Below are 17,538 nucleotides of genomic sequence, written 5' to 3'. Positions count from 1 at the left end.
CTGTACTAACCCACTCCACTATACACCCTCCTGTACTAACCCATTCCCCGATACACACTCCGGTACTAACCCATCCCCTATACACCCTCCTGTACTAACCCCTCCCCTTTACACCCTCCTGTACTAACCCACTCCCCTCCACCCTCCTGTACTAACCCCTCCCCTATACACACTGCTGTACTAACCCACTCCCCTATACACCCTCCTGTACTAACCCACTCCCCTATACACCCTACTGTACTTACCCCTCCCCTATACACCCTCCTGTACGAACCCACTCCCCGAAACACACTCCTGTACTAACCCACTCCCCTATATGCCCTCCTGTACTAACCCACTCCCCTATACACCCTCCTGTACTAACCCCTCTCCTATACACCCTCCTGTACTAACCCACTCCCCTATACACCCTCCTGTACTCACCCACCCCCCTATACACCCTCCTGTATTAACCCACTCCCCTCCACCCTCCTGTACTAACCCCTCCCCTATGCACCGTCCTGTACTAACCCACTCCCCTATACACCCTCCTGTACTAACCCACTCCCCTATACACCCTCCTGCATTAACCCACTCACCTCCACACTCCTGTACGAACCCACTCCCCTCAACCCTCCTGTACTAACCCCTCCCCTATACACACTGCTGTACTAACCCACTCCCCTATACACCCTCCTGTACTAACCCACTCCCCTATACACCCTACTGTACTAACCCCTCCCCGAGACACACTCGTGTACTATCCCACTCCCTTAAAAACCCTTTTGTACTAAACCACTCCCCTAAACACCCTCCTGTACTATCCCACTCCCCGATACACACCCATTTACTATCCCACTCCCCTATACACCCTCCTGTACTAACCCACTCCCCTATACACCCTCCTGTACTAACCCCTCGCCTATGCACCCTCCTGTGCTATCCCACTCCCCTATACACCCTCCTGTACTATCCCACTCCCCTATATGCCCTCCTGTACTAACCCACTCCCCTATACACACTCCTGTACTAACCCACTCCCCTATACAATCTCCTGTACTAACCCACTCCCCTATACACCCTCCTGTACGAACCCACTCCCCTATACACACTCCTGTACTAACCCCTCCCCTATACACCCTCCTGTACTATCCCACTCCCCTATAAAACCTCCTGTACTAACCCACTCCCCTATACACCCTCCTGTACCAACCCACTCCCCTATACACCCTCCTGTACCAACCCACTCCCCTGTACACCCTCCTGTACTAACCCCTCTCCTATACACCCTACTGGACTAACCCACTCCCCTATACACCCTCCTGTACTAAGCCACTCCCCTCCACCCTCCTGGACTAACCCACTCCCCTATACACCCTCCTGTACTAACCCCTCCCCTATACACGCTCCTGTACTAACCCACTCCCCTATAAACCCTCCTGCACTAACCCGTCCCCTATACACCAACCTCTACTAACCCACTCTCCTATACACCCTCCTGTACTAACCCACTCCCCTATACACCCTCCTGTACTAACCCACTCCCCTCCACCCTCCTGTAATAACCCCTCCCCGATATACCCTCCTGTACTAACCCACTCCCCTATACACCCTCCTGTACTAACCCACTCCCCTATACACCCTCCTGTATTAACCCACTCCCCTCCACCCTCCTGTAATAACCCCTCCCCTATATACCCTCCTGTAATAACCCCTCCCCTATACACCCTCCTGTACTAACCCCTCCCCTATACACCCTCCTGTACTATCCCACTCCCCTCTACACCCTCCTGTACTAACCCACTCCCCTATACATCCTCCTGTACTAACCCACTCCCCTATACACCCTCCTGTACTAACCCACTCCCCTATACACCCTCCTGTATTAACCCACTCCCCTCCACCCTCCTGTACTAACCCCTCCCCTATACACCCTCCTGTACTAACCCACTCCCCTATACACCCTCCTCTACTAACCCACTCCCCTGTACACCCTCCTGTATTAACCCACTCCCCTCCACCCTCTTGTACTAACCACTCCCCTATACACCCTCCTGTATTAACCCACTCCCCTCCACCCTCCTGTACTAACCCACTCCCCTCCACCCTCCTGTACTAACCCCTCCCCTATACACACTGCTGTACTAACCCACTCCCCTATACACCCTCCTGTGCTAACCCACTCCCCTATACACCCTCCTGTACTAACCCCTCCCCAATACACACTCCTTTACTATCCCACTCCCCTATACACCCTCCTGTACTAACCCTTCCCCTATACACCCTCCTGGACTAACCCACTCCCCTCCACCCTCCTGTACTAAACCCTCCCCTTCACACCCTCCTGTACTAATCCACTCCCCTATACACCCTCCTGTACTAACCCACTCCCCTCCACCCTCCTGTACTTACCCCTCCCCTAGAAACCCTCCTGTACTAACCCACTCCCCAAAACACCCTCCTGTACCAACCCCTCCCCTATACACCCTCCTGTACTAACCCACTCCCCTATACAGCCTCCTGTACTAACCCCTCCCATATACACCCTCCTGTACTAACCCCTCCCCTATACACCCTCCTGTACTATCCCACTCCCCTATACACCCTCCTGTACTAACCCCTCCTCTATACACCCTCCTGTACTATCCCACTCCCCTATACACCCTCCTGTACTAACCCACTCCCCTATACACCCTCCTGTATTAACCCACTCCCCTCCACCCTCCTGTAATAACCCCTCCCCTATATACCCTCCTGTAATAACCCCTCCCCTATACACCCTCCTGTACTAGCCACTCCCCTATACACCCTCCTGTACTATCCCACTCCCCTATACACCCTCCTGCACTAACCCACTCCCCTATACACCCTCCTGTACTAACCCACTCCCCGATACACCCTCCTGTACGAACCCACTCCGCGATACACCCTCCTGTACTAACCCACTCCCCTACTGCACCCTCCTGTACTAACCCCTCCCCTATACACACTCCTGTACTAACCCCTCCCCTATACACCCTCCTGTACTAACCCACTCGACTATACACCCTCCTGTACTAACCCACTCCCCTATACACCCTCCTGTATTAACCCACTCCCCTCCACCCTCCTGTACTAACCCCTCCCCTATACACCCTCCTGTACTAACCCACTCCCCTATACACCCTCCTGTACTAACCCACTCCCCTATACACCCTCCTGTATTAACCCACTCCCCTCCACCCTCTTGTACTAACCACTCCCCTATACACCCTCCTGTATTAACCCACTCCCCTCCACCCTCCTGTACTAACCCACTCCCCTCCACCCTCCTGTACTAACCCCTCCCCTATACACACTGCTGTACTAACCCACTCCCCTATACACCCTCCTGTACTAACCCACTCCCCTATACACCCTCCTGTACCAACCCCTCCCCTATACACCCTTCTGTACTAACCCACACCCCTCCACCCTCCTGTACTAACCCACTCCCATATACACCCTCCTGTACTATCCCACTCCCCTATACACCCTCCTGTACTAACCCCTCCCCTATACACCCTCCTGTACTAACCCACTCCCCTATACACCCTCCTGTACGAACCCCTCCCCTATACACCCTCCTGTACTAACCCACTCCCCAAAACACCCTCCTGTACTAACCCACTCCACTATACACCCTCCTGTACTAACCCCTCCCCTATACACCCTCCTGTACTAGCCCACTCCCCTATGCACCCTCCTGTACTATCCCACTCCCCTATATGCCCTCCTGTACTAACCCACTCCCCTATACACCATCCTGTACTAACCCCTCCCCTATACACCCTCCTGTACTAACCCACTCCCCTACTGCACCCTCCTGTACTAACCCCTCCTCTATACACCCAACTGTATTAGCCCACTCCCCTCCACCCTCCTGTACTAACCCACTCCCTTCCACCCTCCTGTACGAACCCCTCCCCTATACACCCTCCTGTACTAACCCACTCCCCAAAACACCCTCCTGTACTAACCCACTCCACTATACACCCTCCTGTACTAACCCCTCCCCTATACACCCTCCTGTACTAGCCCACTCCCCTATGCACCCTCCTGTACTATCCCACTCCCCTATATGCCCTCCTGTACTAACCCAATCCCCTATACACCCTCCTGTACTAACCCCTCCCCTATACACCCTCCTGTATTAGCCCACTCCCCTCCACCCTCCTGTACTAACCCACTCCCTTCCACCCTCCTGTACTAACCACTCCCCTATACACACTGCTGTACTAACCCACTCCCCTATACACCCTCCTGTACTAACCCACTCCCCTATACACCCTCCTGTACTAACCCCTCCCCTATACACACTTCTGTACTATCCCACTCCCCTATACACCCTCCTGTACTAACCGCTCCCCTATACACCCTCCTGTACTAACCGCTCCCCTATGCACCCTCCTGTACTAACCCACTCACCTCCACCCTCCTGGACTAACCCACTCACATGTACACCCTCCTGTTCTATCCCACTCCCCTATACACCCTCCTGTACTAACCCCTCCCCTATACACCCTCCTGTACTAACCCACTCCACTATAAAACCCTCCTGCACTAACCCATTCCCCGATACACACTCCTGTACTAACCCCTCCCCTATACACCCTCCTGTACTCAGCCCTCCCCTATACACACTCCTGTACTATCCCACTCCCCTATACACCCTCCTGTACTAACGCATTCCCCTATACACCCTCCTGTACTAACCCCTCCCCTATACATCCTCCTGTACTAACCCACTCCCCTATACACCATCCTGTACTAACCCACTCCCCTCTACACCCTCCTGTACTAACCCACTCCCCTATACACCCTCCTGTACTAACCCACTCCCCTATACACCCTCCTGTACTAACCCACTCCCCTATACACCCTCCTGTACTAACCCACTCCCCTCCACCCTCCTGTACTAACCCCTCCCCTATACACCCTCTTGTACTAACCCACTCCCCTATACACCCTCCTGTACTAACCCACTCCCCTCCACCCTCCTGTACTAACCCCTCCCCTATACACACTGCTGTACTAACCCACTCCCCTATACACCCTCCTGTACTAACCCACTCCCCTATACACCCTTCTGTACTAACCCCTCCCCAATACACACTCCTTTACTATCCCACTCCCCTATACACCCTCCTGTACTAACCCCTCCCCTATACACCCTCCTGGACTAACCCACTCCCCTCCACCCTCCTGTACTAACCCCTCCCCTTTACACCCTCCTGTACTAACCCACTCCCCTATACACCCTCCTGTACTAACCCACTCCCCTCCACCCTCCTGTACTAACACCTCCCCTAGAAACCCTCCTGTACTAACCCACTCCCCAAAACACCCTCCTGTACCAACCCCTCCCCTATACACCCTCCTGTACTAACCCACTCCACTATACACCCTCCTGTACTAACCCACTCCCCTATACAGCCTCCTGTACTAACCCCTCCCATATACACCCTCCTGTACTAACCCCTCCCCTATACACACTCCTGTACTATCCCACTCCCCAAAACACCCTCCTCTACTAACCCACTCCCCTATACACCCTCCTGTACTAACCCCTCCCCTATACACCCTCCTGTACTATCCCACTCCCCTATACACCCTCCTGTACTATCCCGCTCCCCTATACGCCCTCCTGTACTAACCCACTCCCCTATACACCCTCCTGTACTAACCCCTCCCCTATACACCCTCCTGTAGTAACCCACTCCCCTACTGCACCCTCCTGTACTAACCCCTCCTCTATACACCCTCCTGTATTAGTCCACTCCCCTCCACCCTCCTGTACTAACCACTCCCCTATACACCCTCCTGTATTAACGCACTCCCCTCCACCCTCCTGTACTAACCCACTCCCCTCCACCGTCCTGTACTAACCACTCCCCTATACACACTGCTGTACTAACCCACTCCCCTATACACCCTCGTGTACTAACCCACTCCCCTATACACCCTCCTGTACTAACCCCTCCCCTATACACACTTCTGTACTATCCCACTCCCCTATACACCCTCCTGTACTAACCCATCCCCTATACACCCTCCTGTACTAACCCACTCCCGTCCAGCCTCCTGTACTAACCTCTCCCCTACACACCCTCCTGTACTAACCCACTCCCCTATACACCCTCCTGTACTAACCCACTCCCCTCCACCCTCCTGTACTAACCCCTCCCGTAGACACCCTCCTGTACTAACCCACTCCCCTATACACCCTCCTATACTAACCCATCCCCTATACACCCTCCTGTACTAACCCCTCCCCTTTACACCCTCCTGTACTAACCCACTCCCCTCCACCCTCCTGGACTAACCCACTCACATATACACCCCCCTGTACTATCCCACTCCCCTATACACCCTCCTGTACTAACCCCTCCCCTATACACCCTCCTGTACTAACCCACTCCACTATACACCCTCCTGTACTAACCCATTCCCCGATACACACTCCGGTACTAACCCATCCCCTATACACCCTCCTGTACTAAACCCTCCCCTTTACACCCTCCTGTACTAACCCACTCCCCTCCACCCTCCTGTACTAACCCCTCCCCTATACACACTGCTGTACTAACCCACTCCCCTATACACCCTCCTGTACTAACCCACTCCCCTATACACCCTACTGTACTTACCCCTCCCCTATACACCCTCCTGTACGAACCCACTCCCCGAAACACACTCCTGTACTAACCCACTCCCCTATATGCCCTCCTGTACTAACCCACTCCCCTATACACCCTCCTGTACTAACCCCTCTCCTATACACCCTCCTGTACTAACCCACTCCCCTATACACCCTCCTGTACTCACCCACCCCCCTATACACCCTCCTGTATTAACCCACTCCCCTCCACCCTCCTGTACTAACCCCTCCCCTATGCACCGTCCTGTACTAACCCACTCCCCTATACACCCTCCTGTACTAACCCACTCCCCTATACACCCTCCTGCATTAACCCACTCACCTCCACACTCCTGTACGAACCCACTCCCCTCAACCCTCCTGTACTAACCCCTCCCCTATACACACTGCTGTACTAACCCACTCCCCTATACACCCTCCTGTACTAACCCACTCCCCTATACACCCTACTGTACTAACCCCTCCCCGAGACACACTCGTGTACTATCCCACTCCCTTAAAAACCCTTTTGTACTAAACCACTCCCCTAAACACCCTCCTGTACTATCCCACTCCCCGATACACACCCATTTACTATCCCACTCCCCTATACACCCTCCTGTACTAACCCACTCCCCTATACACCCTCCTGTACTAACCCCTCGCCTATGCACCCTCCTGTGCTATCCCACTCCCCTATACACCCTCCTGTACTATCCCACTCCCCTATATGCCCTCCTGTACTAACCCACTCCCCTATACACACTCCTGTACTAACCCACTCCCCTATACAATCTCCTGTACTAACCCACTCCCCTATACACCCTCCTGTACGAACCCACTCCCCTATACACACTCCTGTACTAACCCCTCCCCTATACACCCTCCTGTACTATCCCACTCCCCTATAAAACCTCCTGTACTAACCCACTCCCCTATACACCCTCCTGTACCAACCCACTCCCCTATACACCCTCCTGTACCAACCCACTCCCCTGTACACCCTCCTGTACTAACCCCTCTCCTATACACCCTACTGGACTAACCCACTCCCCTATACACCCTCCTGTACTAAGCCACTCCCCTCCACCCTCCTGGACTAACCCACTCCCCTATACACCCTCCTGTACTAACCCCTCCCCTATACACGCTCCTGTACTAACCCACTCCCCTATAAACCCTCCTGCACTAACCCGTCCCCTATACACCAACCTCTACTAACCCACTCTCCTATACACCCTCCTGTACTAACCCACTCCCCTATACACCCTCCTGTACTAACCCACTCCCCTCCACCCTCCTGTAATAACCCCTCCCCGATATACCCTCCTGTACTAACCCACTCCCCTATACACCCTCCTGTACTAACCCACTCCCCTATACACCCTCCTGTATTAACCCACTCCCCTCCACCCTCCTGTAATAACCCCTCCTCTATATACCCTCCTGTAATAACCCCTCCCCTATACACCCTCCTGTACTAACCCCTCCCCTATACACCCTCCTGTACTATCCCACTCCCCTCTACACCCTCCTGTACTAACCCATTCCCCTATACATCCTCCTGTACTAACTCACTCCCCTATACACCCTCCTGTACTAACCCACTCCCCTATACACCCTCCTGTATTAACCCACTCCCCTCCACCCTCCTGTACTAACCCCTCCCCTATACACCCTCCTGTACTAACCCACTCCCCTATACACCCTCCTCTACTAACCCACTCCCCTGTACACCCTCCTGTATTAACCCACTCCCCTCCACCCTCTTGTACTAACCACTCCCCTATACACCCTCCTGTATTAACCCACTCCCCTCCACCCTCCTGTACTAACCCACTCCCCTCCACCCTCCTGTACTAACCCCTCCCCTATACACACTGCTGTACTAACCCACTCCCCTATACACCCTCCTGTGCTAACCCACTCCCCTATACACCCTCCTGTACTAACCCCTCCCCAATACACACTCCTTTACTATCCCACTCCCCTATACACCCTCCTGTACTAACCCTTCCCCTATACACCCTCCTGGACTAACCCACTCCCCTCCACCCTCCTGTACTAAACCCACCCCTTCACACCCTCCTGTACTAATCCACTCCCCTATACACCCTCCTGTACTAACCCACTCCCCTCCACCCTCCTGTACTTACCCCTCCCCTAGAAACCCTCCTGTACTAACCCACTCCCCAAAACACCCTCCTGTACCAACCCCTCCCCTATACACCCTCCTGTACTAACCCACTCCCCTATACAGCCTCCTGTACTAACCCCTCCCATATACACCCTCCTGTACTAACCCCTCCCCTATACACCCTCCTGTACTATCCCACTCCCCTATACACCCTCCTGTACTAACCCCTCCCCTATACACCCTCCTGTACTATCCCACTCCCCTATACACCCTCCTGTACTAACCCACTCCCCTATACACCCTCCTGTATTAACCTACTCCCCTCCACCCTCCTGTAATAACCCCTCCCCTATATACCCTCCTGTAATAACCCCTCCCCTATACACCCTCCTGTACTAGCCACTCCCCTATACACCCTCCTGTACTATCCCACTCCCCTATACACCCTCCTGCACTAACCCACTCCCCTATACACCCTCCTGTACTAACCCACTCCCCGATACACCCTCCTGTACGAACCCACTCCGCGATACACCCTCCTGTACTAACCCACTCCCCTACTGCACCCTCCTGTACTAACCCCTCCCCTATACACACTCCTGTACTAACCCCTCCCCTATACACCCTCCTGTACTAACCCACTCGACTATACACCCTCCTATACTAACCCACTCCCCTATACACCCTCCTGTATTAACCCACTCCCCTCCACCCTCCTGTACTAACCCCTCCCCTATACACCCTCCTGTACTAACCCACTCCCCTATACACCCTCCTGTACTAACCCACTCCCCTATACACCCTCCTGTATTAACCCACTCCCCTCCACCCTCTTGTACTAACCACTCCCCTATACACCCTCCTGTATTAACCCACTCCCCTCCACCCTCCTGTACTAACCCACTCCCCTCCACCCTCCTGTACTAACCCCTCCCCTATACACACTGCTGTACTAACCCACTCCCCTATACACCCTCCTGTACTAACCCACTCCCCTATACACCCTCCTGTACCAACCCCTCCCCTTTTCACCCTTCTGTACTAACCCACACCCCTCCACCCTCCTGTACTAACCCACTCCCATATACACCCTCCTGTACTATCCCACTCCCCTATACACCCTCCTGTACTAACCCCTCCCCTATACACCCTCCTGTACTAACCCACTCCCCTATACACCCTCCTGTACGAACCCCTCCCCTATACACCCTCCTGTACTAACCCACTCCCCAAAACACCCTCCTGTACTAACCCACTCCACTATACACCCTCCTGTACTAACCCCTCCCCTATACACCCTCCTGTACTAGCCCACTCCCCTATGCACCCTCCTGTACTATCCCACTCCCCTATATGCCCTCCTGTACTAACCCACTCCCCTATACACCATCCTGTACTAACCCCTCCCCTATACACCCTCCTGTACTAACCCACTCCCCTACTGCACCCTCCTGTACTAACCCCTCCTCTATACACCCAACTGTATTAGCCCACTCCCCTCCACCCTCCTGTACTAACCCACTCCCTTCCACCCTCCTGTACTAACCACTCCCCTATACACACTGCTGTACTAACCCACTCCCCTATACACCCTCCTGTACTAACCCACTCCCCTATACACCCTCCTGTACTAACCCCTCCCCTATACACACTTCTGTACTATCCCACTCCCCTATACACCCTCCTGTACTAACCGCTCCCCTATACACCCTCCTGTACTAACCGCTCCCCTATGCACCCTCCTGTACTAACCCACTCACCTCCACCCTCCTGGACTAACCCACTCACATGTACACCCTCCTGTTCTATCCCACTCCCCTATACACCCTCCTGTACTAACCCCTCCCCTATACACCCTCCTGTACTAACCCACTCCACTATAAAACCCTCCTGCACTAACCCATTCCCCGATACACACTCCTGTACTAACCCCTCCCCTATACACCCTCCTGTACTCAGCCCTCCCCTATACACACTCCTGTACTATCCCACTCCCCTATACACCCTCCTGTACTAACGCATTCCCCTATACAACCTCCTGCACTAACCCCTCCCCTATACACCCTCCTGTACTATCCCACTCCCCTATACACCCTCCTGTACTATCTCACTCCCCTATACGCCCTCCTGTACTATCTCACTCCCCTATACGCCCTCCTGTACTAACCCACTCCCCTATACACACTCCTGTACTATCCCACTCCCTATACACCCTCCTGTACTATCCAACTTCCCTATACACCCTCCTGTACTAACCCCTCCCTATGCACCCTACTGTACTAACCCCTCCCCTGTACACACTCCTGTACTATCCCACTACCCTTTTCACCGTCCTGTACTAACCCCTCCCCTATACACCCTCCTGTACTAACCCACTCCCCTCCACCCTCCTGTACTAAGCCCTCCCCTATACACCCTCCTGTACTAACCCACTCCCCTATACACACTCCTGTACTAACGCACTCCCCTACTGCACCCTCCTATACTAACCCCTCCCCTATACACACACTCCTGTACTAACCCCTCCCTAATACACCCTCCTGTACTAACCCACTCCCCTATACACCCTCCTGTACTAACCCCTCCCCTATACATCCTCCTGTACTAACCCACTCCCCTATACACCATCCTGTACTAACCCACTCCCCTATACACCCTCCTGTATTAACCCACTCCCCTCCACCCTCCTGTACTAACCCACTCCCCTCCACCCTCCTGTACTAACCCCTCCCCTATACACACTGCTGTACTAACCCACTCCCCTATCCACCCTCCTGTACTAACCCACTCCCCTAAACACACTCCTGTACTATCCCACTCCCCTATACACCCTCCTGTACTATCCCACTCCCCTATACACCCTCCTGTACTAACCCACTCCCCAATACACCCTACTGTACTAACCCCTCCCCTATACACACTCCTGTACTATCCCACTCCCCTATACACCGTCCTGTACTAACCCCTCCCCTATACACCCTCCTGTACTAACCCACTCCCCTCCACCCTCCTGTACTAACCCCTCCCCTATACACCCTCCTGTACTAACCCACTCCCCTATACACACTCCTGTACTAACCCACTCCCCTATACAATCTCCTGTACTAACCCACTCCCCTATACACCCTCCTGTACGAACCCACTACCCTATACACACTCCTGTACTAACCCACTCCCCCACTGTACTAACCCACTCCCCTGTACATACTCCTGTACTAACCCACTCCCCTATACACACTCCTGTACTAACCCACTCCCCTATACACCCTCCTGTACTATCCCCTCCGCTATACACCCTCCTGTACTAACCCACTCCCCTATACACCCTCCTGTACGAACCCACTCCACGATACAACCTCCTGTAGTAACCCACTCCCCGATACACCGTCCTGTGCTAACCCACTCCCCTGTACACCCTCCTGTACTAACCCCTCTCCTATATACCCTACTGTACTAACCCACTCCCCTATACACCCTCCTGTACTAAGCCACTCCCCTCCACCCTCCTGGACTAACCCACTCCCCTCCACCCTCCTGTACTAACCCACTCCCCTCCACCCTCCTGTACTAACCCCTCCCCTATACACACTGCTGTACTAACCCACTCCCCTATACACCCTCCTGTACTAACCCACTCCCCGATACACCCTCCTGTACTAACCCCTCCCCAATACACACTCCTTTACTATCCCACTCCCCTATACACCCTCCTGTACTAACCCCTCCCCTATACACCCTCCTGTACTAACCAACTCCCCTCCACCCTCCTGTACTAACCCCTCCCCGATACACCCTCCTGCACAAACTCTCCCCTATACACCCTCCTGTACTAACCCACTCCCCTCCACCCTCCTGTACTAACCCCTCCCCTATACACCCTCCTGTACTAACCCACTCCCCTATACAGCCTCCTGTACTAACCCCTCCCATATACACCCTCCTGTACTAACCCCTCCCCTATACACACTCCTGTACTATCCCACTCCCCTACTGCACCCTCCTGTACTAACCCCTCCTCTATACACCCTCCTGTATTAGCCCACTCCCCTCCACCCTCCTGTACTAACCACTCCCCTATACACCCTCCTGTATTAACGCACTCCCCTCCACCCTCCTGTACTAACCCACTCCCCTCCACCGTCCTGTACTAACCACTCCCCTATACACACTGCTGTACTAACCCACTCCCCTATACACCCTCCTGTACTAACCCACTCCCCTATACACCCTCCTGTACTAACCCCTCCCCTATACACACTTCTGTACTATCCCACTCCCCTATACACCCTCCTGTACTAACCCATCCCCTATACACCCTCCTGTACTAACCCACTCCCCTCCAGCCTCCTGTACTAACCTCTCCCCTACACACCCTCCTGTACTAACCCACTCCCCTATACACCCTCCTGTACTAACCCACTCCCCTCCACCCTCCTGTACTAACCCCTCCCGTATACACCCTCCTGTACTAACCCACTCCCCTATACACCCTCCTGTACTAACCCATCCCCTTTTCACCCTCCTGTACTAACCCCTCCCCTTTACACCCTCCTGTACTAACCCACTCCCCTCCACCCTCCTGGACTAACCCACTCACATATACACCCTCCTGTACTATCCCACTCCCCAATACACCCTCCTGTACTAACCCCTCCCCTATACACCCTCCTGTACTAACCCACTCCACTATACACCCTCCTGTACTAACCCATTCCCCGATACACACTCCTGTACTAACCCATCCCCTATACACCCTCCTGTACTATCCCACTCCCCTATACACCCTCCTGTACTATCTCACTCCCCTATACGCCCTCCTGTACTAACCTACTCCCCTATACACCCTGCTGTACTAACCCACTCCCCTACTGCACCCTCCTGTACTAACCCCTCCCCTATACACACACTCCTGTACTAACCCCTTCCTAATACACCCTCCTGTACTAACCCACTCCCCTATACACCCTCCTGTACGAACCCACTCCCCGATACACCCTCCTGTATTAACCCACTCCCCTCCACCCTCCTGTACTAACCCCTCCCTAATACACCCTCCTGTACTAACCCACTCCCCTATACACCCTCCTGTACGAACCCACTCCCCTATACACCCTCCTGTATTAACCCACTCCCCTCCACCCTCCTGTACTAACCCACTCCCCTCCACCCTTCTGTAATAACCCCTCCCCTATACACACTCCTGTACTATCCCACTCCCCTATACACCGTCCTGTACTAACCCCTCCCCTATACACCCTCCAGTACTAACCCACTCCCCTCCACCCTCCTGTACTAACCCCTCCCCTATACACCCTCCTGTACTAACCCACTCCCCTATACACACTCCTGTACTAACCCACTCCCCTATACAATCTCCTGTACTAACCCACTCCCCTATACACCCTCCTGTACGAACCCACTCCCCTATACACACTCCTGTACTAACCCACTCCCCCACTGTACTAACCCACTCCCCTATACATACTCCTGTACTAACCCACTCCCCTATACACACTCCTGTACTAACCCACTCCCCTATACACCCTCCTGTACTATCCCCTCCCCTATACACCCTCCTGTACTAACCCACTCCCCTATACACCCTCCTGTACGAACCCACTCCCCGATACAACCTCCTGTAGTAACCCACTCCCCTATACACCCTCCTGTACTAACCCACTCCCCTGTACACCCTCCTGTACGAACCCATCTTCTATATACCCTACTGTACTAACCCACTCCCCTATACACCCTCCTGTACTAAGCCACTCCCCTCCACCCTCCTGGACTAACCCACTCCCCTTTACACCCTCCTGTACTAACCCCTCCCCTATAAACGCTCCTGTACTAACCCACTCCCCTATAAACCCTCCTGCACTAACCCCTCCCCTATACACCAACCTGTACTAACCCACTCTCCTATACACCCTCCTGTACTAACCCACTCACGGATACACCCTCCTGTACTAACCCACTCCCCTATACACCCTCCTGTACTAACCCCTCCCTAATACACACTCCTGTACTAACCCCTCCCCTATACAAACTCCTGTACTATCCCACTCCCCAAAACACCCTCCTGTACTAACCCACTCCCCTATACACCCTCCTGTACTAACCCCTCCCCTATACACCCTCCTGTACTAGCCCACTCCCCTATACACCCTCCTGTACTATCCCACTCCCCTATACGCCCTCCTGTACTAACCCACTCCCCTATACACCCTCCTGTACTAACCCCTCCCCTATACACCCTCCTGTACTAACCCACTCCCCTACTGCACCCTCCTGTACTAACCCCTCCTCTATACACCCAACTGTATTAGCCCACTGCCCTCCACCCTCCTGTACTAACCACTCCCCTATACACCCTCCTGTATTAACGCACTCCCCTCCACCCTCCTGTACTAACCCACTCCCCTCCACCCTCCTGTACTAAGCACTCCCCTATACACACTGCTGTACTAACCCACTCCCCTATACACCCTCCTGTACTAACCCACTCCCCTATACACCCTTCTGTACTAACCCCTCCCCTATACACACTTCTGTACTAACCCACTCCCCTATACACCCTCCTGTACTAACCCCTCCCCTATACACCCTCCTGTACTAACCCCTCCCCTTTTCACCCTCCTGTACTAACCCACTCCCCTATACACCCTCCTGTACGAACCCACTCCCCGATACAACCTCCTGTAGTAACCCACTCCCCTATACACCCTCCAGTACTAACCCACTCCCCTGTACACCCTCCTGTACTAACCCCTCTCCTATATACCCTCCTGTACTAACCCACTCCCCTATACACCCTCCTGTACTAAGCCACTCCCCTCCACCCTCCTGGACTAACCCACTCCCCTCCACCCTCCTGTACTAACCCACACCCCTCCACCCTCCTGTACTAACCCCTCCCCTATACACACTGCTGTACTAACCCACTCCCCTATACACCCTCCTGTACTAACCCACTCCCCTATACACCCTCCTGTACTAACCCCTCCCCAATACACACTCCTTTACTATCCCACTCCCCTATACACCCTCCTGTACTAACCCCTCCCCTATACACCCTCCTGTACTAACCAACTCCCCTATACACCCTCCTGTACTAACCCACTCCCCTCCACCCTCCTGTACAAACCCCTCCCCTATACACCCTCCTGTACTAACCCACTCCCCTATACACCCTCCTGTACCAACCCCTCCCCTATACACCCTCCTGTACTAACCCACTCCCCTCCACCCTCCTGTACTAACCCACTCCCATATACACCCTCCTGTACTATCCCACTCCCCTATACACCCTCCTGTACTAACCCCTCCCCTATACACCCTCCTGTACTAACCCACTCCCCTATACACCCTCCTGTACTAACCCCTCCCCTATACACCCTCCTGTACTAACCCCTCCCCATACACCCTCCTGTACTAGCCCACTCCCCTATACACCCTCCTGTACTATCCCACTCCCCTATACGCCCTCCTGTACTAACCCACTCCCCTATACACCCTCCTGTACTAACCCCTCCCCTATACACCCTCCTGTACTAACCCCTCCCCTATACACACTTCTGTACTAACCCACTCCCCTACTGCACCCTCCTGTACTAACCCCTCCTCTATACACCCAACTGTATTAGCCCACTGCCCTCCACCCTCCTGTACTAACCACTCCCCTATACACCCTCCTGTATTAACGCACTCCCCTCCATCCTCCTGTACTAACCCACTCCCCTCCACCCTCCTGTACTAACCACTCCCCTATACACACTGCTGTACTAACCCACTCCCCTATACACCCTCCTGTACTAACCCACTCCCCTATACACCCTCCTGTACTAAACCCTCCCCTATACACACTTCTGTACTATCCCACTCCCCTATACACCCTCCTGTACTAACCCACTCCCCTATACACCCTCCTGTACTAACCCCTCCCCTATACACACTTCTGTACTAACCCACTCCCCTATACACCCTCCTGTACTAACCCCTCCCCTATACACCCTCCTGTACTAACCCCTCCCCTATACACCCTCCTGTACTAACCCACTCCCCTATACACCCTCCTGTACGAACCCACTCCCCGATACAACCTCCTGTAGTAACCCACTCCCCTATACACCCTCCAGTACTAACCCACTCCCCTGTACACCCTCCTGTACTAACCCCTCTCCTATATACCCTACTGTACTAACCCACTCCCCTATACACCCTCCTGTACTAAGCCACTCCCCTCCACCCTCCTGGACTAACCCACTCCCCTCCACCCTCCTGTACTAACCCACACCCCTCCATCCTCCTGTACTAACCCCTCCCCTATACACACTGCTGTACTAACCCACTCCCCTATACACCCTCCTGTACTAACCCACTCCCCTATACACCCTCCTGTACTAACCCCTCCCCAATACACACTCCATTACTATCCCACTCCCCTATACACCCTCCTGTACTAACCCCTCCCCTATACACCCTCCTGTACTAACCAACTCCCCTATACACCCTCCTGTACTAACCCACTCCCCTCCACCCTCCTGTACTAACCCCTCCCCTATACACCCTCCTGTACTAACCCACTCCCCTATACACCCTCCTGTACCAACCCCTCCCCTATACACCCTCCTGTACTAACCCACTCCCCTCCACCCTCCTGTACTAACCCACTCCCATATACACCCTCCTGTACTATCCCACTCCCCTATACACCCTCCTGTACTAACCCCTCCCCTATACACCCTCCTGTACTAACCCACTCCCC

The sequence above is a fragment of the Pristiophorus japonicus genome, chromosome 15 (genome assembly GCF_044704955.1).
Source record: "Pristiophorus japonicus isolate sPriJap1 chromosome 15, sPriJap1.hap1, whole genome shotgun sequence".
NCBI classification, from domain to species: Eukaryota; Metazoa; Chordata; class Chondrichthyes; family Pristiophoridae; genus Pristiophorus; species Pristiophorus japonicus.
The sequence above is the reverse complement of the archived record's forward strand: the minus strand, read 5'-3'. Positions refer to the sequence as shown.